This window comes from Coturnix japonica, chromosome Z, assembly GCF_054131305.1.
Source record: "Coturnix japonica strain WE chromosome Z, WE-NBRP24, whole genome shotgun sequence".
Taxonomy (NCBI): Eukaryota; Metazoa; Chordata; class Aves; order Galliformes; family Phasianidae; genus Coturnix; species Coturnix japonica.
In genome coordinates, this window is record NC_140702.1 from 53207038 (window position 1) to 53231352 (window position 24315).

The 24315-nt window shown below is 36.8% G+C and overlaps 1 long non-coding RNA gene across 4 annotated transcripts in view; it reads left to right on the plus strand.

The window, feature by feature from the left end:
- The window catches only part of LOC107305943 (uncharacterized), a 37122-nt gene that overhangs the window by 2194 nt on the left and 10613 nt on the right, over positions 1 to 24315 (plus strand). For 2 of the 4 annotated variants that reach the window (XR_014939560.1, XR_014939559.1), the window contains exons 1-2: positions 21836 to 22154; positions 22816 to 22926. This is a non-coding gene — a long non-coding RNA (uncharacterized LOC107305943). Of the gene's footprint in view, positions 1 to 21835; positions 22155 to 22815; positions 22927 to 24315 lie in introns of those variants that run through there. The other 2 variants (XR_001551938.3, XR_014939558.1) reach the window with 1 other exon arrangement.

Here is a 24315-nt window from a genome sequence, read left to right on the forward strand (position 1 = left end):
TGTTTGTGCCAGAAACACACCAAAAGGCAGCCAAACTATTCAATTAATTGGCAATTTTATTACAGAATCACAGAATTGTAGGGATTGGAAGAGACCTCCAGAGATCTTTGAGCCCAACCCCCCTGCCAAAGCAGTTTCCCTACACCGGGTTGCACAGGTAGGCGTCCAGGTTTGTCTTGAATATCTCCAGAGAAGGAGACTGCACAACCCCCCTGGGCAGCCTGTTCCAGTGCTCTGTCACCCTCACCATAAAGAAATTCTTGCACACATTCGGGCAGAACTTCCTATGCTCCAGTTTCTGGCCGTTTTCCCTTGTCCTGTCTCCACGCACTGCTGAAAAGAGTCTGGCCTCACCACTTTGCCCCCCACACCTCAGATATTTATAGACTTGGAGCAGGTCACCTCTCAGTCTTCTTTTCTCAAGGCTAAACAGACCCAGTTCACTTAGTATCTCCTCATGGGGGAGATGCTCCAGTCCCTTCACCATCTTTGTGGCCCTTCACTGGACTCTTTCCAAGAGATCCTTGTCTTTTTTGTACTGGGGAGCCCAGAACTGGACACAGTACTCTAGGTGAGGCCTTACCAGGGCAGAGAAGAGGGAGATCACTTCTCTTGGCCTGCTGGCCATGGTCCTTTTAATGCAACCCAGAATGCCATTGGCCTTTTTGGCTACAAGTGCACACTGCAGGCTCATGGCCAACCTGTCGTCCACCAAGGATGCCCAGGTCCCTCTCTGCAGAGCTCCTCTCCAGCAGGTCATCCCCCAACCTGTACTGGTACATGCAATTATTCCTCACTCGGTGCAAGATTCTACTTGCTTTTGTTAAACCTCATCTAGTTTCTTACTGCCCAGCTCTCCAGCCTGTCCAGGTCTTGCTGAATGGCAGCACAGCCTTGAGGCATGTCAGCCAATCCTCCCAACTTTGTATCATCAGCAAACTTGCTGAAGGTGGCCACTATCCCCTCATCAAGGTCACTGATGAAGATGTTGAACAAGACTGGACCTAGCACTGACCCCTGGGGAATATCAATACTTACAGGTCTCTAACTGGACTCTGCACTGCCAGTGATGACGCTCTGTGCTCTGCCAGTCAGCCAGTTCTCAGCCCACTTCACTGTCTACTCATTTATCCCACACTTCCTCAACTTTGCTATAAGGATGTTGTGGGAGATAGTATTAAATGCCTTGCTGAAATCAAGGTAGACTACATCCACCACTCTCCCCCCATCCACCCAGCCAGTGACAACATCATAGAAGGCTATCAGGTTGCCTAGGTTAGTTAGTTAGTTAATTATTATAGAGTCAAGAAAATGTCCTATACTACAAGCTCTATTCAGCAGTTTAGATTCATCGTTACTGAGTGGTAAGAGTCTTAAAAATTAAAAAAAAAGCCCAAAAATTTACAAATAAAGTGTTAGTCTGGCCAGTCTTTCTTAGTTTTTGTTCCCTATGGATATGCATTCAAATCTGTCAACAGTCCACATTTTTAGAAAAGCCACCACAGCTTATCTCTGTTTTCTCTCACCACTGAAAGGAAAAGGGTTATTCTGTGTGCTGGAAGTATAAGGATGAGGAGAATAATTTTTTTTTCTTCTTCTTCTCAGCAGTTTGCAATAAAAGGCCCTTTTCCAGAAGTCTAAAACAGAGATTTTGTGCTGTTCATTGACCATTAGACAGTTGTTCCCTGTTGGCCATCAAGAGAAGCATACTTCTATTTTCTTAAAACTGCTTAGTGTCTCCAAGGGGAGACAGGGAGAAGCTATTCTTCCTCCAGTATGTAAACTTGCCCTTGAAGATCTGTTCAGATATGCACAGTGCTGTGGTCCCTTAAAGCAGACTACCTAATGCTCAACATGGGACATCTGCAAAGAAGTGGATGAATGATGGCTGGGATGTCTTTTCTCCAGTTTTTGGTTTTGTACAGAAAAAAACTGTAAGTCGTAACTATGATGAGTTAATAACTGAGGATAGGAATGTTGAGAATAAATGCAAGTTCACTCACCAAATCATAATGTGTTCTGCCAAGTAAAGTGACCTAGAAAATACTTTTATAAATAAGACCCTCTAATCGATCAGGTCTTCAGAGAAAAATGGGCTTGACCTTGCAAATCACTGAGTCCTTTTCCGTCCAGTCAATTTCTTGCACTTGTTTTTAAGCACCAAAATTTTCCAGTAAATTTCAGAATGATTGTACGAATGAAGTACTCTTAGAGTAGGGTTATTCAGCTTTTCCTATTAAGACTTTCAGCTCACTTACAGAAAGTTACTCAGATATGACTATATAGATTTCACTTCTATAAATTCAGATATTGGTAGTGAGATCACTGGCATTTTCAAGGGATGAGAAACAACCCAAACTGTGAGAAGAAACTAATTTTGGTAGGCGGTTTTTGAATTCTGAAGGAAACTAACATATTCATAACTTGAAGGAATGGTAGCTGTTGTATATTCTCCAAGGAGAAGATCATTATTACAGACACCAAGTCTAGTGCTTTTGGTGAGCATTAGAAGGAACTGGTAGGCTGTTTGATCTTTTTCATGTGAAAACTTAAAAGCAAGTTAGAAAGATACTGGGCTGTTCTAGATGCAGAGTTCATTTTAGATGATCACTGAATTCATTTTCTGTAGTATTCATGACTTTGAAGAAGCCAAATAGATCGCGATTGAAAGCTGAACAGAATGCTTGCATTACTTACTGACATCTGTGAAACTGCAGAATAACCAAGAACAGGGCAAACTCTCTCTCATCCTTTCACAATAATTTATTTTCTGTTTCTTTTTATGAGGATCCTTTCTCTCTAAAACTCTAATTCTGCGAAACTTAGAGAATAAACAGGACTCAAATTTCAGTTGATTCTGGACAGCTGACTTCAACAGATTCTATGTGGTTTTCCTGCGCTGACAAAATTGCAGAAAATACACAAGGGCGTGGCAATTCTAGAAATTCCCTGGAAATTCCCAAATCAGACTAAGGAAGACAGTAATTAATGCTCGTTCCATGGATGTTGACTTTCTTCATCCTGCCTATAGTTTATCCATGTACTACCTGTATGTCGTATGCGTACATCCTCAAGTATCACAATTTAGCAGTTTGTTTTACATACTGCATATGTTTTACATAGTCCATGGAATACTTACCAGACTGCATGGTAAATCACAAAAGAGTGGAAAAAAAGAAATTTGCACAGCTGCAAAAGGCTTCTGCTTTTATTTTTAGTCCTTATCATTATTTTTTTTTGTTGTTCAATTATGCTATGCATTTATATAGAGGGTTTGCACTCTGGCCGGAAAAAAAAAAAAAAGAAAAGAAAGTTAAAAAATTCACTAAATTCTTGGCTACAAATTTCTGCTAGATTAAAAATGACAGTTGCTCTAAGTACAGCTTTTTTTTTTTTTTTTTTTTTTTTTTTTTTTCCCTTTCCCCTGTAATAATTACTGGATGATTTTGATTTCAAAAGACAAGTGAACAACGTATAAATTCTTCTAGTCTAACTATTACGTTACTGTAACATATAAATATCTTTGCTTGTTAAGTGAACATTTGTAATCAATTAGTCTGAAGAATGCATCCTTGCAACTTAGAAAAAGGGCATTTCTTCTGCTACCCTTGTTCTAATCCCTCTGACTTTGGTCTGCTCTGATAGCAGTCATTAGGAGCTGAAAGTGGTGCGTATTTAGTTGTGGATGGTGGTAATGGGCAATAGATAGACTGAGATTCCCTTATCCTCAGTCTGAGTGAGAGGAAGGGAACTTGTGCTGGAGCCATTAGCAGCCACTGTAAATTAAAGGAAAGTTGGGAGAAGGTGTCTGACACAGAAAGGCTTCTGCTGACATGACTATTTTTCACACTTTCTCAAGGCTATGTTAAAATCTACAATCTGTAAATGCTTCTAGACCAATTCCACAACTTGTTTACTCCTAGAGTTCCTGCTGACTTTGAAATTGTGTCAAAAACGGTAAATACTACATCAGACTCAAGTAGTCTTGTCTTTGTTTTCATTGAGCCAACTTTTGTGATATTTTATGCACAAATAAAATGTGTAAATTGATGAGGTATATCAAGAATCATATCCTCAGGCAGTCGGCATTCGAACAAATAATTCAGTAATCAGACCCAGGAAGTAATTTACACTGACACTGATTCTGACTGAATCACCCTCTTCAGAAATGTGTGTGCATACATACACACACACACGCATCCTCTGTTCCCCAAATGGCTTTTCACAGCATTTTTGAAATTACCTATAATAAATATGGCAGTAAATTTTTAATTGCTTTTTGTTTGTTTGTTTTTCAGCTGACCTGAATTAGAAGTAGTCAAACTAGAGAAAGATAAAGTTTAACTCGTGTCAGAATCGTTTATGATTATGCCTTTATGTGACTGTCAGATTTTCATCTCTTACTGATAAGTGCAAGGTATCTAAAACATTCTTCTTTCCATAATAAAGGATTTTGGTACAGAGATGTTCATCAAATGCTTGGCTGCTTTTGAAGAAGATACAGTCATCTGCACTATTGTCCATGTACCTAAACAGATCAGAATGTCTTCTCTTATCACCCTGTTGAAGGCTTGGGAGCTGTTTCTGTACAAGAGGAAGCTGCCTTCTTCAAATTTATAGATGCTTCAGGTAAATCTTAGGCCAAATGAAGGAACAGGAACTATGAAAAAGAGGGAAATGTACAAGTGGTGATCTCCATTCATGCCTGAGTTCTTACTGATGTGATGTGAATTTTCAGTTCAAATCCTTCTACATGTGGAAGATTCATGTTCATATCTCAGTTCATAAAAGTACTTGAGCAACAATCTCATTTTCCTGTTAATTATTATGTCACTTTCCACTTTGCTTAGACTGTTGTCCAGAAAAACACCAATTCTAGCACATTACCTGAGGGTTGAAGCAGTTTGACTTGATTTTGGAGAAAAGGAACATAAATTAAGTTCATCTTTGGCTTCTCTAGCAGCCACCTGCAGAGGTACACTCAGTGTGCCGTTACTGGCATTAATTCAGAGCTGAAAAGGAATGGTAAAGTCTTCAAAGATGAAATAAACCAATCAACAATTTATCAGAAACAAGAAATGGAAACTGGTCAGTGACTTGATTACTTTGATTTGAAGCTTGGGGGTGTGAGTAACTGTGTACTCAGGATCGGGAGTATTGGGTCTCAGAGTGCAACATAGGGATCTGGACTCAATGATGCTAATGGACCCCCTCCAACTCAGGATACACTATGATTCTATTATTTATTTTAAAATTAAGACTTGAGTTTCGGTTGCTTTTCCATGGTCTGTTTATGTGTTGTATGACTGCCTAATGCAAAATAAATAAGCAGCAGTCCAAGCAGCACTGAAATTCAAGTCTCTCTTCTCACAGGTGTTAACACTCACTGGATTGAATCTTTCATGGAGATAAGCAGATTTAGTTTCAGCATTCCAGCATGCAATGAGCTTGCACTGCAATATAAGGTGTGTTTGGTCCTGTCTACTTTTAGGTGCTCAAGTGTTTTTGTATAGATGGGAAGTTGATCTGTACATACTGATGAAGCTTTGTTGAAGCCGGAGGCACTTATGAGCTTTAAACAATCTCTCAGCAAATGTTTCTGAAAGTTCAGATTAGATGCAAAAGCCTGTCCTAAATCCCATTTTGGTTACCTCAAATAGCCATGTATTAGTATTATTTATCCAACTGTAGCGCTATGAGATAAATTATATCCCACATGCCAGGCTACTTTTTGCCTTCAGAGAGGATAAGATCACAGCAAAGTATGAAAACAATGCAACTGAACTACAAGAGAATTACCAAGAGATTTTGAAATCCTTGACAGAGGAAATCCTTGTTACATGCTAGGAAATAGAGGTACAAGCTATGGAAATTACTTGCCAAAGGCAATCTAGCAGGCAAGTAGCAAAGTTAAGTCCAGTCTGATTCTGCTACTCCATCTATGCACCAAACTCTTTTCCCATGTAGTGTCCACTGACTTTGGATTGTAAAATAGATGACAAAATGAAATTTTGCTCATCGTCTTATTTGGTCATTTGCAATTATGCCCATCTGATACTGTTTAAAATTTAAGAAATAAACCATTGAATTTGCTTCTCTATTTCTCAATTACATCTTTCATTTTAAAATTGCTACCAGCTTTCTAGATCTGTATTTTTGTGCATGGCATGCTTTCCTTAGAATATGGAATAAAGTTTACATTTGTAATTGATAAAGATTCCTTTCATTTAATAAACATTAGATGCAGGAATAACTTTAATGGCTATCAGATCTAACTTGCTTTCTAATACGTGCTATAGAAAGCTCCTCTTTCCTGCATCTGTCTTCTGCACAATTCCTGCATCTACTTCAATAAGCTGTGGTTCTAAGAACTTTCCAGAAGCCTCTGGCAGTGGATGCTACTCAATATTGTGATGAGGAACAATCCCTAGGTATGACATCCTCTGGTTTATTGATGAGAAATTCACAAATCAGTACAAATAAAATTGAAGCAATGAGAACATATTCCTAGTTATTGGTTTCTAAGCTTAGGAGATTTATTTTTGGTCTTTTTTATTTATTTATTTTATTTTATTTTATTTTATTTTATTTGGATGCTCAAAAGAATGAAAAGTAAGCTTAACTTGTTCTCATAGCCAGGAGTTGCATTCACGAATAGATTTTCTCACTTTCCTGTTTGTGCCATGGCAAACTACAACTTAGATCTAATGAAAAAAAAAAGTTTTGTGTTTTTTATAGAATACTGATGTTTTTATACATTCAGGCTAAAGACAGCAGAATTATTTATTCTTCTGTAATATATTTTGAACCATCAAAGTACTTTTACATTTCTACATCATGGGATTTTATGACAGTCAGAAAGGAATAAAGGAAGATGACATTAAAGTGAATCAGAAATTATGGTACAAAATTTTACATTTGTCATTTCCTCGAGAAACACATTCTTTCTTCTGTTGTATAGGAAATAAAAATGATGGGATAATGGACACGTGTAGTTGTAAGGGCTGCTCTGGAATCTTGTGAGTTAGATTTGTGATTTTCTAGTCTCTATTTTTTATTTTATTTTCTTTCACTGAAAAATTCAGAGGAAAAGTCTCAATAGTTTATCGTTAAGTTTCTTTTTTATGCAAGATCAAATGTCAGCAGGAAATAAACAAGAAATAAAACTAGAAATAAATAAGTATCTCAAGAAAAAAAAGCACCCTTCTTAATTCCTTGTTATTGCTTTTGGCTGACATATTCCGAAGTGTTTCAGGTAGCAGATGCCATCATTAGTTTCATTATCTAGGTTCACACAATTAAGGAAATCCCACTTACAAAAACTTGTCTGTTAGCTACTTCTGATCCAAAACCTGGGAAATCAACAAGAGAAAGCTGTTAAGTAGTATTAGTCTTTTGGATTAGACTAAAAATCTGCTAATTTGATGTTGCATATATGTCTTCGCAAAAGCAGTGACTAGATCTCAGTGCTAAAGCCTACTGTTAGTCCTTACAACAGTGCAACCCTGTTGGCATGTTCTGACATCTTTTTTGCGCTAATCTCAAGATTTGATGGTTTGCACTGTATGGCTGGCCTGCCATCCTGTCGGCCAAGGTCCCCCGTAGCTGCAAGAACAGTAACCACAGAGAAGGCACTGACAGGGAATCTGAAAGATCTGGAATGGAATCTATTGTGAAGAATTGCTATTTTTACCCTTCTACACTCTTGTGGCTAGTTGATGACAGATCAGCTACCAAGTACTTCAGTAGAGGGGAAGAATCTCCTTTCTGTAGATTGTCTAAGACCTTACACTTTGTTAATTGTTGTGTAGTGATATAAAAAATGCCTGGGAGAGGGATCTGCATATTCTAGGTGGATGACACAATCAGTCTTCGTTTGACTATTACCTTCTACCTCTGGAAGGATGGAGGGTGAAAAAAGAGAAAGAAAAAAAGTGGCCATGACAGTGAGATTTATAATTGAATCAGTATCATGACTAAAGGATCTTCTGTGCACAGGCAGTAGTACCATTAGGACAGCACCTTTGGAGAGATTCAAGGTGCAAGATTTTGGAGCACCACAGCATAATCTATTTCTCTCTCTATTGGTTCTGGGCTGACAGCCTCAGAAGCAGTTTTTATTGCCTATATGAGTTCCTGCCTAACTTTCTTTCTCAGGCTTTGGGTCAGAAGAGCAATGAAAACTTGACTCATTCTAGGAAAGAAGCATGGGTAATTGCGCAACTTTGGCTGTGACACCAGTGTCACTGTTGTTCAGAAGAGTCCCTTATAGCACCTGTTGTAATTAACTGGTGACTTACGTGCCTTCTTTTATATTTCTCTTTCCATGGGAAGTAGAATTTTCTAGACTCTGAAGACCGTAACATATCAAAATGTACTAAAATGTTTCACTTTACTAACTTGTTTACATCTATATTCCTAAAGTCACAAAGTAGTCAGGAAAAGCACATTCTAATTGGCTGTTACCATTGTTAAAAATGTACCTTTGACTGGAGGGCTGCTGCTCACTGTACAGACATAGGTTTTCTTTCAAGGTTTTGTTTTAAAATCCAGCTTCAACATGAAGGCACAATTTGCCTCACTGGAGCAGACAAACACAAGTGGGATTTCCTACTTAAAGAGACTGTTTTTTTTGTTTTTTTTTTTTTTTCTCTTCAAATAAACAAATAACTAGACAGTGCCAACACAAAAGCCAGTTGAAAAACATCACATGCATGAGGCTTACTGAGTGTCTATAAGTCCTTTTTTGATCTTTCAGCATGGACCTCTGAACCCAACAAAATAAACAACCTAGATTATGCCCTAATTGCTCCTAGTGAGCAGAGCTGCAACACCTGGGTGTGTGGTTTCCCTTTATAAATTAAAAGGTCAAGCTAGTCCCTCCTCCCTTTAGGAAAACATCCTGTGCCTATGGTCTCAGTGGCCTCAGGCAGCTAATCAGCCCTGTGCCTAGCGGGTTTACTTGTGTGAGGGGGTGTCTAATTTGAATGGATTTCTTTTTCCTTTTAGTTGGGAACTTGTAAGAAGTTTTTGCGTTCTTTAGAAAATTTATTTAAGCAACACTTAACAAATATGAACAGCGAACCTTTGCAGAGGTATGATGAATCTTCTGAATACATTGACAAGACCTGTAGAAATACCTAGACTATTATATCTTGCCTCCCTAACAGAGACTTGTCCCAGCAGGATGAATTCCTCATAACAACAGCTTGCCATAAAAGAAGGAAAATAAGATAAGAAAATAAAACTTGCTTAATTAGAACACAGTGAGAAGGTAGAAAGGAAACTTGCATTTAAAAAAAAAAAATTAAAAGAACATAAGAAGAAAATGTTCTTTGGGTTACCAACAACATGTAGTGTTTCCAGCAAGCCTGACATAAGCAACTGAAGGCAGAAAGAGGCCCTGTAAAGTATCTGCCAGGTCTCCATTCTCACATTTCCTTTAGAGTCTCTTTCAAAGTGCGTGCTGTTCCTTTCTGTTCATAGATCTAAAGTTAGAGTGATTATAATTGGAAAACATGTGCCATTTGTGTATTTCCTTACAAGTGCAGGAACACTTTGTCAGACTAAGGCATTCACACTTTGCTTTTCCAGTTCTTTGTGTAATGCCTACTGGTCTTTTTGAAAGTACTACAGATGTGATATATTTTAAAAATAACTATTCTTACAAGACAGTAAACAGTCATTTGAAGTAATTAGCAATAAACAGCTTCTAAGTGATGCATCAGGTCCTGATATGGAAAAGGAGAATACCACAGATTTATGTTTAGTGTTTCTATCTAATGCAGATGAATGCCAGACTAAAGAGGAAGCTCACAAAATCTTATGTTATACCAGTGGTAATAAATAGGTAACAGTAGAGAAGAACTTCATAAGGGTCAAAGGAATTACATAAGGAGTAACTAAATAAATAACTATTTTATGTTTCTACTTAGGCTGCCAACAGAATGATGATTTTGAGATAGTTACAGGTGATTTTACAATGGCTGCCAAATGTTTACATTGATGTTAATACATATATTTTGTCCACATAAGCCAGAATCCAAAAATTTTATTAAACTGTCTCTTAACTGATATGCTCCATCTGTGTTTCTGTGCATATATCATTGGAGGTGTGTCATTGGCTGACAGGCTGGTTATGCTGATTGCCTGAGCTGGGTTGACTTGGCACCTGGACTTAGTGGAGTTAGTTTTGCTCCAGAGGTATTTGGTTAAACCTACATATACTCTTTCTGTTTCTATACCAAGAAAACCTACACTGCTGAAAAAAGAAAAGACAAAAAAAAAAAAAAAAAAAAGAAAAAAAGATGACTTTTCTTTTTGAATAATCTATGAAGGAAAGTTGTGTTGCCTATATCTAGGTCTCTGCACCATTGTGCCAAGGCTCTGCTACTTCTGAGCTTGCAATAACTCATCTCACTTCTCTCTCTGCAACCTCTTATACTACAGTGTCTTCCCATCCTTGTTTGCACTCTAGCTCTTCCTAAAGGCTTGTTTTTAACAATGACGATAATTAATGACTGTGTTTCAAGGCTTCCCAGTACATCCTGTCATTTCAGAGCCTGTCTTCTATACTGTAGACTCTGAGAGACAGTATTTGTTTTCATGTTTTGTCTTATGCAATGCCAAGCAATTCATTCTGTTCAACAAACAATAAAAGTGGGTGAAATTTTGTTTGCTGTTATACTTTTGCAAATTTTAAGCTTTTAAACTCCATATTTAGAGAAGAAAATGAATATTGTTCATGTGCCTATGTGCATATCTACATATGCCTACACAAAATTGAATTTCAGATGGGGAATTCATTTGTTCAGCCATGCGAAACAGATTTTTCTCTTTACTGGCATTAGCAAATGTTTTTTCTTCTGGTAACCCAAAGTGGTTTACATATTCAATATTGCTTAAGAAAACCTCTTACTGTTCCTTATTCCCATAACTATCACAGATTTACATTATCAACATTGCAGTAACCTAACACTGAATGAGTAAATGCAGCCCTCTTTTTCCCAGTCTTGTTTCAGCTCTTTCAAAGGCAAAAGGGTTTTGTCTGACACTTTTATTGTCCAGATGGTCTGTGACGTATACAGTTGTTGTATTTGGTAATATGATGATTATCAAAACATGTCTTGTCCCTCACTTGAGGGTTATGGCTTGATGCATAGATCTATTATAAAAATTGATAGTCTTAATAAATGCTAACCTACCAATTATTTAAGTGTACAGGGATTTTGTTGTTGTTGAATTTTTTTAAAGATGCTAGATGGCACTGCTAGCCCAGGCTTTATTTTGAACAGCTGGGTTTCATAAAGCTAATTCTGCAAGTTACAAAAAAGGGCATGTAAGGTATTACTTAAACTTGACAGCTTATTCTGACAAATATATACCATGATACATGGAACAAAGTTTCCATTGCAAGAAAATTCAGGTTTAGGTCTATAAACTCTAGCTGACTGCACTTAAAATTTTTGTACAAATATCATTGTGTTTCTATATTTTCCTGTCTTTTTCACATCACCTCATTTTATAGTTGAGTTGTGATAGCACAAAACTTGTTAAATATTTTATTTTTTATTCAAAATGTCAATCATAGTACTATAAATATTTGGGTTTTTAATCAATAATTAGAGATCCAACTATTATTATTATTTCTATTATTATTATTTTACTGGAATCTTTTACTTTACAAACATTATGCCACCCATGTTGAAAGGCATAAAATGATTATTTAGCAGATCTGAAGAATACTTACATATCTCTGCAGTTGAAACGCTCTCCCAGTAGCACCTGAAGTTGTTCCTTTTGCATTAAGATTTGTGACTTTAAAAAGTTTATACAATGTTCTTGACTATTCATTCCCTGTTTAGTTAGTATCAAATTCCCTTCTTTTGTTTATTGTGCAGTAAGCTTTACAAAGAAACTGCAAATTCTCAGCCTTTTGGGCAGACAGTTGGATCCCGTGTCTGAGCATTAGGGGCAACCAAATGGAACCTGCACCCTTCTGACCATTGGCTGGGTCACTGACTGGGGCGTAAAGACTCACCTGAGTAACTCGAGAAATCCCTTCAATCTCCCCTTTTGATTTGCCTTTCACAGGCCAGTACTTTTTATTTCTTCTCATCTGTCTGCTATCATGTTAACAAGCAAGGGAGAATCTCGGCAGATCATTGACAGCATAATAAAATGGGATTTAGATTTCAGTATTTGAAGAATGACTTGCTTTTAGGGTTTTAGGCTTTCGTCTCGTACCTCTATTGCCCCAGTGATCAAAAAGCCCCAAACTCCATCGTGTACACAGCTGGGTCTATGAATTGTTCACCTCCACTCTCCAATCATCATTTGGGCAGAAGAGTCGGTGTATGTTCTGCCGCACTTTAAGCAAAATATTCCTAATACATTTCTGTGTAATACTATAATATGTTGAATATTCTGTGGAGCTTTTTCTCAGGCAATTACTTCAATCTAAATAAAACTGAAGATGCAAAGCCTAATTCAACACAGTTGAGTGGGGAATAGCCCAAATTCTTTCCAGACATGAATTAAGTGAGATGAAGAGGTGAATTTGGCCTTATGTAACTGCATTGGAAAAATCATACTTCCTCTTGGAAACCCAATGCAAATGTAACCTAAGATTATTGTTCTGAAAAATCTGTGCCAGGTGATGCTCTCAGGTGATTATTGTGCTAAATATTTCATGAGCATTGAGAGATACTGCTCGACAATGTTGTGTTTAGTTCCTTGTTGAAAATAAACACTGCTTTGTAAAAATAAAGCCAAAGTGAACATTGGTAGAAGAATATATATTTTTAGAATAAAACAACTGTGGTGTCATGAAGAGCTGAAACACCTGCTACTTGATTTACTCTAAGTATAAGATTCTACTGAACTTTTGATTTGTATAAGGCTGACCACAACCACTAAACTGTGTTATTGCTTTCAAAAATGCTTCTGAATGTATTTAACTTGATTCTGATAACTCTTATCTGAACTAAAGAGTAATGAGGGTGGTTTTGATCAGAATGCCAAATGACATTGTAGCATCTATAGAAAAAAGTCCACCTCTGTAGATTTTACTTAAAAACACAGTTCACCAAATGTGGTGGCAGCAAATACAGTGATATTTAGTAGGATAAACTGTTATGTGTATTGGTTTGTCAGCTGTTCCTAATTCTGCATAATTTAGATGCTGTGAACTGGAGAGGTGCACATTATTTATCAATAATGTATGTGCGGATTAGTTTCATGTGAGAGAAAGCTGAGTAAATAAAACCACTCTAATGTTCTTTATTTATTATTAATCAGTGCAACAGAATAACTCTTAAAATATCGCAGAACACCCTACACGTCAGTAGCAATTTTAGAGGCTTGTGACCTATTCGGCTCTAAACTTCTGAGACCCTTGTTTAAATCACATGATACTATGTCTGAAAGTACTCCAATGTGGGGTCTGATTGGTTTTAGAAGCCTTTATTGACTTCTCTTAGTCTAACTTTAATCCAAGTCAACAGAGGAAGATTTCAAATTACAGCCTATTCTCTTAATAGATTCCCGTAATGTACTAAGGAATTTGTTGAGAATTTCATCATATTCCCATATACATATGGGATCTAGCCAGGAGACTATCAGTTTACATTCGGGACTGAAATTGACAGAGGCTGAGCACACCTTCTTGAGGACACACTCTTATGAAACAGGTGTCTGGAAAATAACCTAGCATTAATGCCAATTCCACACAGAAGAAAACTTCAAAATGGAATTCTAGCCAGCTGATTAGAGTCACTTTAGCTACCCAGAGTGAAATGTGGTGAAGTTAAAGTGAATTCTGTTGTACTCTGCAGAATTCCAGGGAGATGTCATGGTTTGGAACATGGGTGAGCCATCTCATGAGAGCTGGGAATGTGGGCTTGCAATGAGAAGTGCATTCCTGCAGAAATAGATGGATGCACTCACTCAAGTCTTGAGTCTGATTGTGAGACAGGGCTTTTGCACTATCTGCTGCAAAATGAAACCTGCAGAACATGAGAACCTCCCTCACCATTTTTGTCTTCCACTTCAATACATTTTAATAAATTGTTTTTTGTTTAGTTGACTTCATCAAGAGTGCTTGAGAGAGTTGATTACCTCATTGACAGCAGGGTAGCTAAGAACTCAAGAACTTAGGCATTCACTGGGAAGTCAAATGCCATCAGCAAGAAAACTATTATTTCATAATCTGATGTGTGTTGTGATCTCGGTATAAAAGAGAAGCTGGTAAAAAAAGGGAACTGCTACTGCATTATATGTAGATTCTGTTTCAACCAGTGTACAGTAATGTGCTCAGGGAATGAATGCTCACAGTTCAGCGGAAGGGTCATTGTCTCAGAGCTTTACATCTACATATGACCATGGAAAAGTGCTAATGAGGTAAAAGTATAACTGTATTGAAGAAGAAGCTGTATGTTCTGTAATAAAGTGGAAATACAAGAATAGATGAATCTGCAAAATTTAGGAAGCTGTTGAAGAGTTGAAGAAGGATTTTCAGGGCTGTAGTATTGGAACTGAACACTTAAATTACTCTTGAACAGGCATCAGGTACCTAAATTTTTTTCTTCCTTTCTCTCTCTTTTTCTCTCTTTCTCTTTCTCCTTCTCTCTCTCTCTCTCTCTCTCTCTTTTTTTTTTTTAAACAAACTAACAAACAAACAAAAAAACCCACACAACTCTTAAAATGAGATGTCCTGAAACTGGGACTTTGAGAACATTTAAGTACATAAATAAAAGGCTATCCTATTTCCTTGAAGATTCAAGTGTAGGGCTAAAGGCTTGATCTGCCTTTACTAATTCCATTACCTTCAACAGAAGCAAAATTGGCTTTCATTTGTGTGCACACATAGTAAATCTGAGGTATCAACAAGACCTTCCTGACACTACAGTACTTTTTAAAAAACTGTTTCATTTTTAACCAAGTTAATTAGTTTCCAAGTGAGTGGGATGCTTTTATACCCTCTTAATATTCTCTTAGCAGTGTGATGGTTGCCTGAGGTTGAAGTGTTTTTGATTAACTATATGCGATAATGAAAACCATGAGAACAACCTTATGCAGAAGTTCTCTCTTTCTGATGTTACATATAAAACAGCGGAAGTCTTACAATATTTAACACACAGTTTTTTCTCTTCTCCTGCTCCTTCTCCAGACCTCTCTAAGCCAGAGCTCAAGCTAATTAAGGAAGTGTTAGAAACTGTTACAACACTAAGACTTCAGTGTTTTGTAAGGTGTTCCCAAGTGGAGAATTTAACTATTTTTATGAGGATGAAGGACTGATAAGGACAGAAAATGTCTACAAGAGCTGTTTGGTTACTGTAATGCTCTACAGTATCACAGAACATGACATTCAGCTGAGTGCTCATATCTTACGGCTTGCTAATGAACCAACCCAGGCACTCTGCATCATTTGCACATTTGTTCTTATTTTTTGTCCTTGGTGTTTTCCTTTGTTGTTGTTGTTGTTGCTTTGTTGTTGTTAAGCTAAATGTTGTTGATTGTTAGATCTTTGCTGCATTCTAAAGCCTATGAAATGGATTATGACTAGCCTGTTGGGGCTGAACAGACAGCCAGATGCTAGGGACTGCGAAAATGATTCTGAGTGGCTGCTCTGTGTTATGGATCTCATTTTTGATATTAATTCCCACTGCAAAAATACTTTCGGATGATATGGATGATTTTCATGTGAAAACATGCATAGCAGGGTGTAGTCCCTGGTAAAGATTTGAAAGGATTTGATTCCTCTCCCAGTGAAATGGGCAGGAATTTTGCAATTTCTTTTAATTAGGGAAGGATTGAAACCCTTAAAAGTAGGAAACAACACTGAGGCAGGCATATTTTGTTGTCCCTCCTGGATTTGATGAACTGCATTGGAATTCTAGTTCACCTTTAAAAATATCTTAAGCTATTCAGTTTGTATCAGACTGAAAATACTAGCATCCTTTTCTATGTCAGTAGGAGGAGGAATTCTGTAGGTTGTTGGAGTTGATGGCAATCTCCCATTCTACTCTCTGAGTTCTCAGCCCTTGCCAAGTGCCATTCCAGCTTACTTTAGGGCTTTGTGAGTGGGGATGATATGGCTGAAGTGTCCTTACAATAATGCAGGAAACTGAGAGAATCAAATGCCTACAAATAATTGTGGCTTCGATGTTGCAATATATTACTTACAGTATTAAATGTGCCTGATATTGTATACTGTCTAGAGGATACCATGCAATGAGGTTTTGTACCCATGTGATTTCTGCTGCAAACTATTATTGAAGCAGGAGCTAGAACTGATGTATTACTGTCTCATACATGCTACAGAAAAAGACTTGAGCATATGTCATATTTCTTTGCCTTTTTTTTTTCTTTTTAATGTTTCAGGGGCAGATCTACGTCAATAATGGAAAAATAAAATCAAAGCCAGTATAATTAAAAGTTTATTGATACTGTTCCATGTAAACAAAAATTATAGAATTGTAGAATGGTTTGGAAGTGACCTTAAACCCCTCTGCCACAGACAGGGTTGCCACTCACTAGGTCAGGCTACCCAATCTAATCCAATCACATCTAGTCTGAAGTCAGTTTAGATCAAAATAGTCCCAAAAATAGTCCCAGCCGTAGGCGCTAGATGTGAGCATGGCAGACACAGCCTGACTGTATGTTAGGCATAAAGTGTTTTGAAGCAAAAATTATTCTACAGAAATCCTGACAGTACCACATTATTCAGAGTTCATAAAACATTGCTGTATTGCACTAAGAACTTGTCATAGCTTGTTGACCTTTTCTATTTGGTATGCATTTGTTAATTTGTTAATTAAATTAACATTTAGCAAATAGACAAACACTTCAGTGAAAGACTCTGCTTAATTACCCTCTTAATAGAAAAAAGAAAAGAAAAGAAAAGAAAAGAAAAGAAAAGAAAAGAAAAGAAAAGAAAAGAAAAGAAAAGAAAAGAAAAGAAAAGAAAAGAAAAGAAAAGAAAAGAAAAGAAAAGAAAAGAAAAGAAAAGAAAAGAAAAGAAAAGAAAAGAAAAGAAAAGAAAAGAAAAGAAAAGAAAAAAAGGAAAGGAAAGGAAAGGAAAGGAAAGGAAAGGAAAGGAAAGGAAAGGAAAGGAAAGGAAAGGAAAGGAAAGGAAAGGAAAGGAAAGGAAAGGAAAGGAAAGGAAAGGAAAGGAAAGGAAAGGAAAGGAAAGGAAAGGAAAGGAAAGGAAAGGAAAGAAGAGGAAAAAAGAAGAGGAAAAAAGAAGAGGAAAAAAGATTTAAAATACAGCTGGAATAATCTTTGTCAGCGCCAACAAAAAGTACTGCAACGATTATCTACAATTGCTGCCATCCTAGAAAAAGAATAACAGATACCTTGCCTCTTTGAAATCCTTCCTGTGTATCCACCAAGTTGTCTGCTCCTTTACAAATGCTATACTACAAAGGTGCTAAATTGCAGGGATCAAATTAACTCTCCATACATTCAGAATAGTGTTTCTCTGAAGTAAACACTGAGTAAAGGTTCAAAGTAAGAGTAGTGGCTTTGAAAAGGTGTTTGGGTTAACTGTAATATTAGTTTCTACCGCAGCAGTATACTGATGGCAAGCAGACACATCACAGCATGTCACCTTCTGGCAGATAGATGTTGCGCTGTATTTTGCATCCCTTTTGGCTTTAGCAGAGTGTAAATCTGGGTAAAATTTGTCCACTTGTGTCCAAATAACGTTGCTACAAAAATTAATGGGGAATTCAGCAGTAATTTTCACCACTGGGAGGAAAAGTATGAGATCATGCCAAGTATGACTCAAATCCAATGCTCAATTCCAATTTAAATATTAGCAGCCTGATACAGCTTATAACATTATATTGCTTTAAAAATAAAAAATAACACTTTGTCAGATGTGAGAAGTATGACTCAACTTTCTACTGGCTAATAGTAAATGGCAAAAACAATATTTTAGGAACATTTGTGACTAATTTAATGTCACTTATTTGTTTAATGAGATGACCTTTAAATGCAAGCCCAAATTATTTTATAAATATTTATATTTCCAATAAAGCTACATCCAGATATCAGTCTTTTGACGAGAACCATCTGCAACATTTGAACTCTTTGCAGATTTAATTCCTTATTTATGCTTTTGCTTTCGTTCTGAAAGTAGTGCTCTTAACCAAAGTTAATGATGCAGCACCTAAATGAAATGCCAACTCTGGCATGATACAGATACCCAACAAATATTAATGGTTCACTGCTCAGATAGTTAAAGTCACAGACAGACATGGACAACAATTTTGGATTAAAAAGCCATGAAAATTCATTGTATCCCATAAATATTTTGGAAGTGTAAATGCTGTAGGAAGGAGATGAAAACCCCACAGAAGATGTGAGTTAATTTGGATTCTGATAGACTTCTGACCATATTTTATTCAGTAAATACAAGCAAATTATTTTGGAAATGGCTCATTACTCCTATTTATAAAGATAGGAAATCAACACATTACTAGGTAGCTTCCCAGATACTAATTTTGCATTCATCATTAACTAAAGAAACAGTTCCCTGGAAGCAACAAATCTAAAGCAACAACAAATATCTTGCAGTGACTCATGACATTATTCGTTATTTCCACTGTTCTTTCTGCTGACATTCCTGATATCTATAGCAATGTCACCTGAATTTTAAAGAAAAGCTATAAATTGAACTATTTCTTACTGTTTCACCCGTTCAATTTAGATTTAATAATTCTATATATTTTATTACATGGGTTGAAAAGTATATAATGCCTGAGCACAGTTCAAAATGGCTTTTGTGTTTTCTCTGGTGTGGTTTTTGTCTCACTACTAATGTTCAGGATAGACATCTTGTCAGTGTAGATTAATCTGGTAGATTTGATATCAGGTGCACAGATTAGGACTTAATCCTGCTGATTTCTGCTCAGATCGGCAGCCCACAAACCAGAGTTTTGAGAATCAAGTCCTTTGCTATCTAGGCAGAGAATATAAATTGTTTATCCTAAATAGCTCATGGCATGCATTTTGTTCATATGTAACTTTTGTAAATGACACAGCACAAATCAAGCTATTGCCCTTAATGTAGTTGAAAAAATGGAGGACATTTTTGAAGACAAATGTAAGGAAAACTTTAGAGGGATAGTGCTTTATTTTTTCCCTCAGATTAGGGAAATACACTGTTATACTTTTCAGTTATGATGCTGATATGTAAAACTTCAAAGGCACTACATTAAAAATTGGGGTAATATATGTCTGCTCATTAGAAACACATTTTACTGTAATACAGAATAGCGACACAGAAATGGTATCTATTCAGCGCTTTTGAATTTTATTGCTTTTCTATCACTTATGCTTTGGTTTGTACTTCCAGAATCTTGACCTTATCAAAGAAACTGGTGTCAGGCTCCTCATGTATGTGTTTATTTTCTCCTTGTTTTGCTCTTCATAAGAATCAGTTATTTTTCTGGTTTTAATGAGCATATCTATTTAAAAAGTTGGTGAGACTGGAGAATCTTTACAGCAGTCTCCCTAAGTATTATCTCCTTGGTGGTGGTTTACAAATTCTCACTAAAGCAAAATGAGGGCACTAATTTCTATCAGCCTCTCCTGTTTTGTCCTCACCCTTAGCACTTGAGTGGGAAGAGGGAACATCATAAAGAAGATGAAAAGCTTTAGCATACTCACCCTGCAGGCCAGAGGATGCAGAAGATCACATCTGCCTCTACCTCTTGGATCTGGATCTTATTAGTGTCACCAAGCAGTGAATCCTCTGTAGCTGTAGGCTGGATTTTTCCTGCTGTTAACAGGCCCTGGATTGAACTGGAGTTCACCAAACTTTATGCAGCTAAGTAAACTCGGTGCTACTCTAAAGTTTTCTCCAGAGTCTAAGATGACAACAAATGGGGTAGTGTTAGCACAACAGCCCCATGGAGCTGTTTGATCTCTGCAAATTAACTGGAGTGTGAAAGTGCATCACTTTGGACTGCCCCTCCTCCAGCCATAACCTGCCCTGGGAGAGGGAGGTGAAGCTGAGCAGCCTGCGGTGCTGGGGTGGGGAAATGGCTCCTGCCCCTCTGCCTGAGATTCTCTCTGTGGTCTTAATCTCACCAAGCTCTGCCTTTGCTATCAGGCCCCTTCTTGCTGTATTTCCTACAAGATGGACAAACTGGAGGTCAGGAAAGAGAAAAGGCCTCCTGTGGGACACATGCATAGGAAACCAGCCAAACTGGAAAAAGAAAAGTAGGTGGGAAACGTGCAAAACAAAACCCACTCTCCCCCTAACCCTGGAACTTTGAACTATTTCTCTCATTTGGATGTTATTACAGAGAACATATTTCCATGAATAGTGTTTGTGATGAATTTGAATCTGATACCTTTCTATTGTAATGTCCTATGCTTTTTATAAAGATAAACTAAAACTGGGATTGCAGCTTCAACAGATAACCTGTAACAGGAACATGAGCCTAAACTGCTTGGAAAATACAGCTGTAGTACCTATAGTCTTGCATGGCCTTCTCTGACATGAAAACTAATTGTCTATTACTGGAGACAGTTTCAATGATAAGTGGTACTTAAGAACATCGTTTTTAATTAGAATAATCATATTACTTGCATAATGTCAAGAGTTTTAAGAATGTTGTGAAATTTCCAGTAAAATGGAAGGCAAGAAATAAACGTAAAATATCTTCACTTTTAGTAGAGGTTCTTAGATTTGCTATTTTTATATTTCTTGGACTATATTTAGAAGTTGATTTTAAATACAAGGGGTTGATACCCTCAAGGATCTTTTTGGGTGGCACTGAACTTAGAAATGACTACAAATGAATATATCATCTGAAAGTGTTACTACATTAAACTACTACAACATCAAGACGCAAAAGATGGTTAGGAAGAAGTCTTGATAAGGATAACATTGTCACAAGTTCTATTTTCTTTTAGATGAGGAACACAGATTAAAGGCTACACAGGATGTTAACTGTTTAGTTGCTACTGCAGTCCAAGTTTCTGGCTTTCAGAAAGAAACTGGTGGCCTGTCTCAGTGAGTTCTTGTTTGTGGATCCTTGTACAGTAATGATACCCGTATGGAAAGAGAGAAAAAAAAAAAAAAAAAGTATGAAAAATGCAATGCATAGAAAGCAACTACAGCAGTCACTAGATTAAGGTGTAGGGAAGCACAAGTATGAATTATGTACAAAGCATAGGGCAAAGTGGTCTTAATTTTAGCTATTAAAATCACAAAGATTCATGTGGGTCTTGAGCCATTCACTGAAAATGATCTTGCAGGGCTCTTTTTCATGCATACTCACTGAATGTTTTCAAAACTTCTTTTGACTGGGTCCAGTTATGAAAGGAAAATTTACAGGAGCAGTACCTGAAGATCGATGCATGCAGTGAATTAAGGTTAAGACTGGTTGAAATGGGTTGAGTTAGCTCATGCTTTGGCTTTGTCAAGGAATGAGTTAACATCACTCTTTGTCAGAAAGTACAGTGGTATTTAGTGATGAAGGGTTGCTTTTTTTTTTTTTTGGAAAGACTTTTCACAGCACAGTGCTACCTAGTACCATATTAGGACATCAATTTGTATGGCTGGAGGAAAGAATGTGACCTATCCACCAGCCCTACATGCCACAAAATCCTGGGTTGGAAGAATTGGCTAGACTTAACTCTAACATCCTTATGAAATGCCAAAGTCAAACTAAAATGGGGGTAGTTTCTGTGTGTTTTTTAATTCCACCCAGGAAGCTCTCTATTTGAACTCTGGTTAAACAAAAAGATAGTCAAGGGGAAAAAAAGTTTGGCCTTTGTAATGCAAAAGCCTGTTAAGAATTTCAGTGGTGATTTCTATTGGGCATAGCATTTTGGTTCAGATTGTTTTTTTAAGACATAATTTCTACAGGACAATTCAATAGAGGTTGAAAGTTGGAGTTTATTTCTGATTTGATACCCCCCAAATCAAATGGCATACTTCATTGAGTACTTTAGTCTTCGCTAATTTATGATGTTTTTGACTTTTAAGTGCTCTTGGCCTGTTCTGGATCATGAACTTGGAAGCCTTTTTGCCAGCGAGTTAAAATTTTCTCCTGGAACTGAGAGCTGCTTTCCTAGGGTGGGCTTACTGGATTTGGAAGCCAATCTACAAGAGTTTTCCAGACATCTGAACTGTAAGGAAAAGAACGAGTTAGAGGAGATAAAAATCAAATATGTATTAAAAAGATCTGTGTTGCACATCTTTTAATTTTAAAATTCTAGTTGGTTCACAAAGAAAAATATTTCTTGCTTTCTATTTAATTTTCTGTATCAAATTCCTGATCCTTGTTGGAATGAAATGAACAGGAAAGAATATATCTACCACTTTCAGAAGATAAATCTAAAATGTTTATTCAATGGAAGCTTAAAGGTTCTTCAAACTATCTAATTCTGATGTCAGACAATGAATGTTGATGTAGATGTAAAAATATGTGCTGTTGGTTGAGTAGATTCTTTGAAAAATATCTAACTTTTATCTGTGGGATGCAAACCATTCTTTTTTGGGATATTTTGGAAAATATTGAATTGTATGTTTTCCTAATTTAAAGTATAATTCTGAAAACAGAAGGCTGAGTATCAGCAAGTAAAGATGGTCCAAACTGAGTTAATGATGCTACACTTTCAATTTCACCTTTCACTTTTGTAGAAGATTCTTATAAATGCTTAGTTTTCATTTCTGTTCTTCACAGCACCTCAGTAGTCTATCTGAGTGACTGAAGAGCTACATCTTTTCACTTCATATTCACACTCCTTTCTTTGAGTTGACTCAAATTTTCAGCTTACTTTATTCTGCAGGTTGAAATAGCATGGAATCCATACTGCTACAGAATGAACAGTACTGCAATATCTCATTTGGACAAGTTCACAGGCTGCTGTAAGGAAGAAGTAAACTGTTGATAAAAACTGGTAAGATAATAGAGAAGAAGGTTGTGAAGAAAAAATTTGCTTACACATTTTGTATGCAAGAAGAAAATGAGTATTACTGTGGATTATTTCTTCAGCTGTTCTGTAGCCCTGGGAAGTTATCCTTATGATTTCTTTCAAGGAAGTTTGTTTGTGACAGTACAGCTTGGAAGAGATTAACAAATAGCAGAACAAAAGTTGGTCTTATGAAATAGGCTTGCAACTTCTTCCCCTACTTATTGAATGTTGGATTTGTTGGAGACCAATTTCCCCACAACTTTTAAAATCAGGAGATTTTCCCTTGACGTGATATTTTTGCTATTTTTTTTCTTTTTCAATGGAAAGGTTTCAGCTTTTCAATTACCCACAGAACAGAAAAGGTAAGTAAGAAAAGCAGCAGTTTACTGAGTACCCTTTAATGAAACAGTATGAAGGCACTGGTTTAAGACAAAATATTGAGCCCTCTTGACTATATTCACATTACTTATTTACTGGATCTGATGATCCAAGTAGCATGTTTGCAGTTTATGTAGATTCACTTTAAAAAAAAATTTTTTTTTTTAATTGTTATCTATGTTGTGGGTTTTGTTGTTGTTGTTATTTTTGTTTGTTTGTTTTGTTTTTATTTTTTTGTGCTAATTAAAGATGCGCCTATTGACTGGAAGGGTAACTTAAAGGACTTGAATTTATGTCCTCAATTAGTCCCTATGAGGCATAGGATTAACGTAACTCTAAAGGAAGCTAAAACATTTCCTTATGCTTACTAATTCTGGTAGCCAAATTTTGAAGACGAAAATATGAATGGCAAACAAGTACATGTATTAAAAATAGAGGTCTTATTGATCAGTCTTATTTAAATTTGTCTTCAGGAAGACCCTGGACGTCTTTGAAGGTAAGACATTACACAGGCCGAGTATTAGTAGTCCCATTAAGAAAAAAATCAGCTTGTAACTCTATCAGCATAAATACAGAGTTATAGAGTTGCCTTTCAGTAGGCCCAGGGGAGAAACAATATGAATCCACTAAGACTTCAAAATAATTCAGATTGCTTTTATTGTTCTTGAAACATTAAAGTGGAGGATGAAAATGAATAAACGAGTGCTGGCAAGAGGTTAGCAAGAGGCAAACAGTGTGTAGCCATGTCCATGCAGCTATCCTGCTTCGCCTCCTTTGCTCATGACCTGCAACGCCCTGAATGCTCTAGTCCTGGATCTTTGCGGAAAAGCAGTTACAAGCTGTGCCAAACTCTGTGATGCTTTTGTGCTCTGAATACTTGTCCTCCAGGGGCTAGGATGAAACCACCGCATTCATTTGCACTTGAGTAAAAACTACATTGTTTTTGCAGTCATTTGGCATCATGTTCAAAAAATATAAGGTCAAATTCAGCTCTGG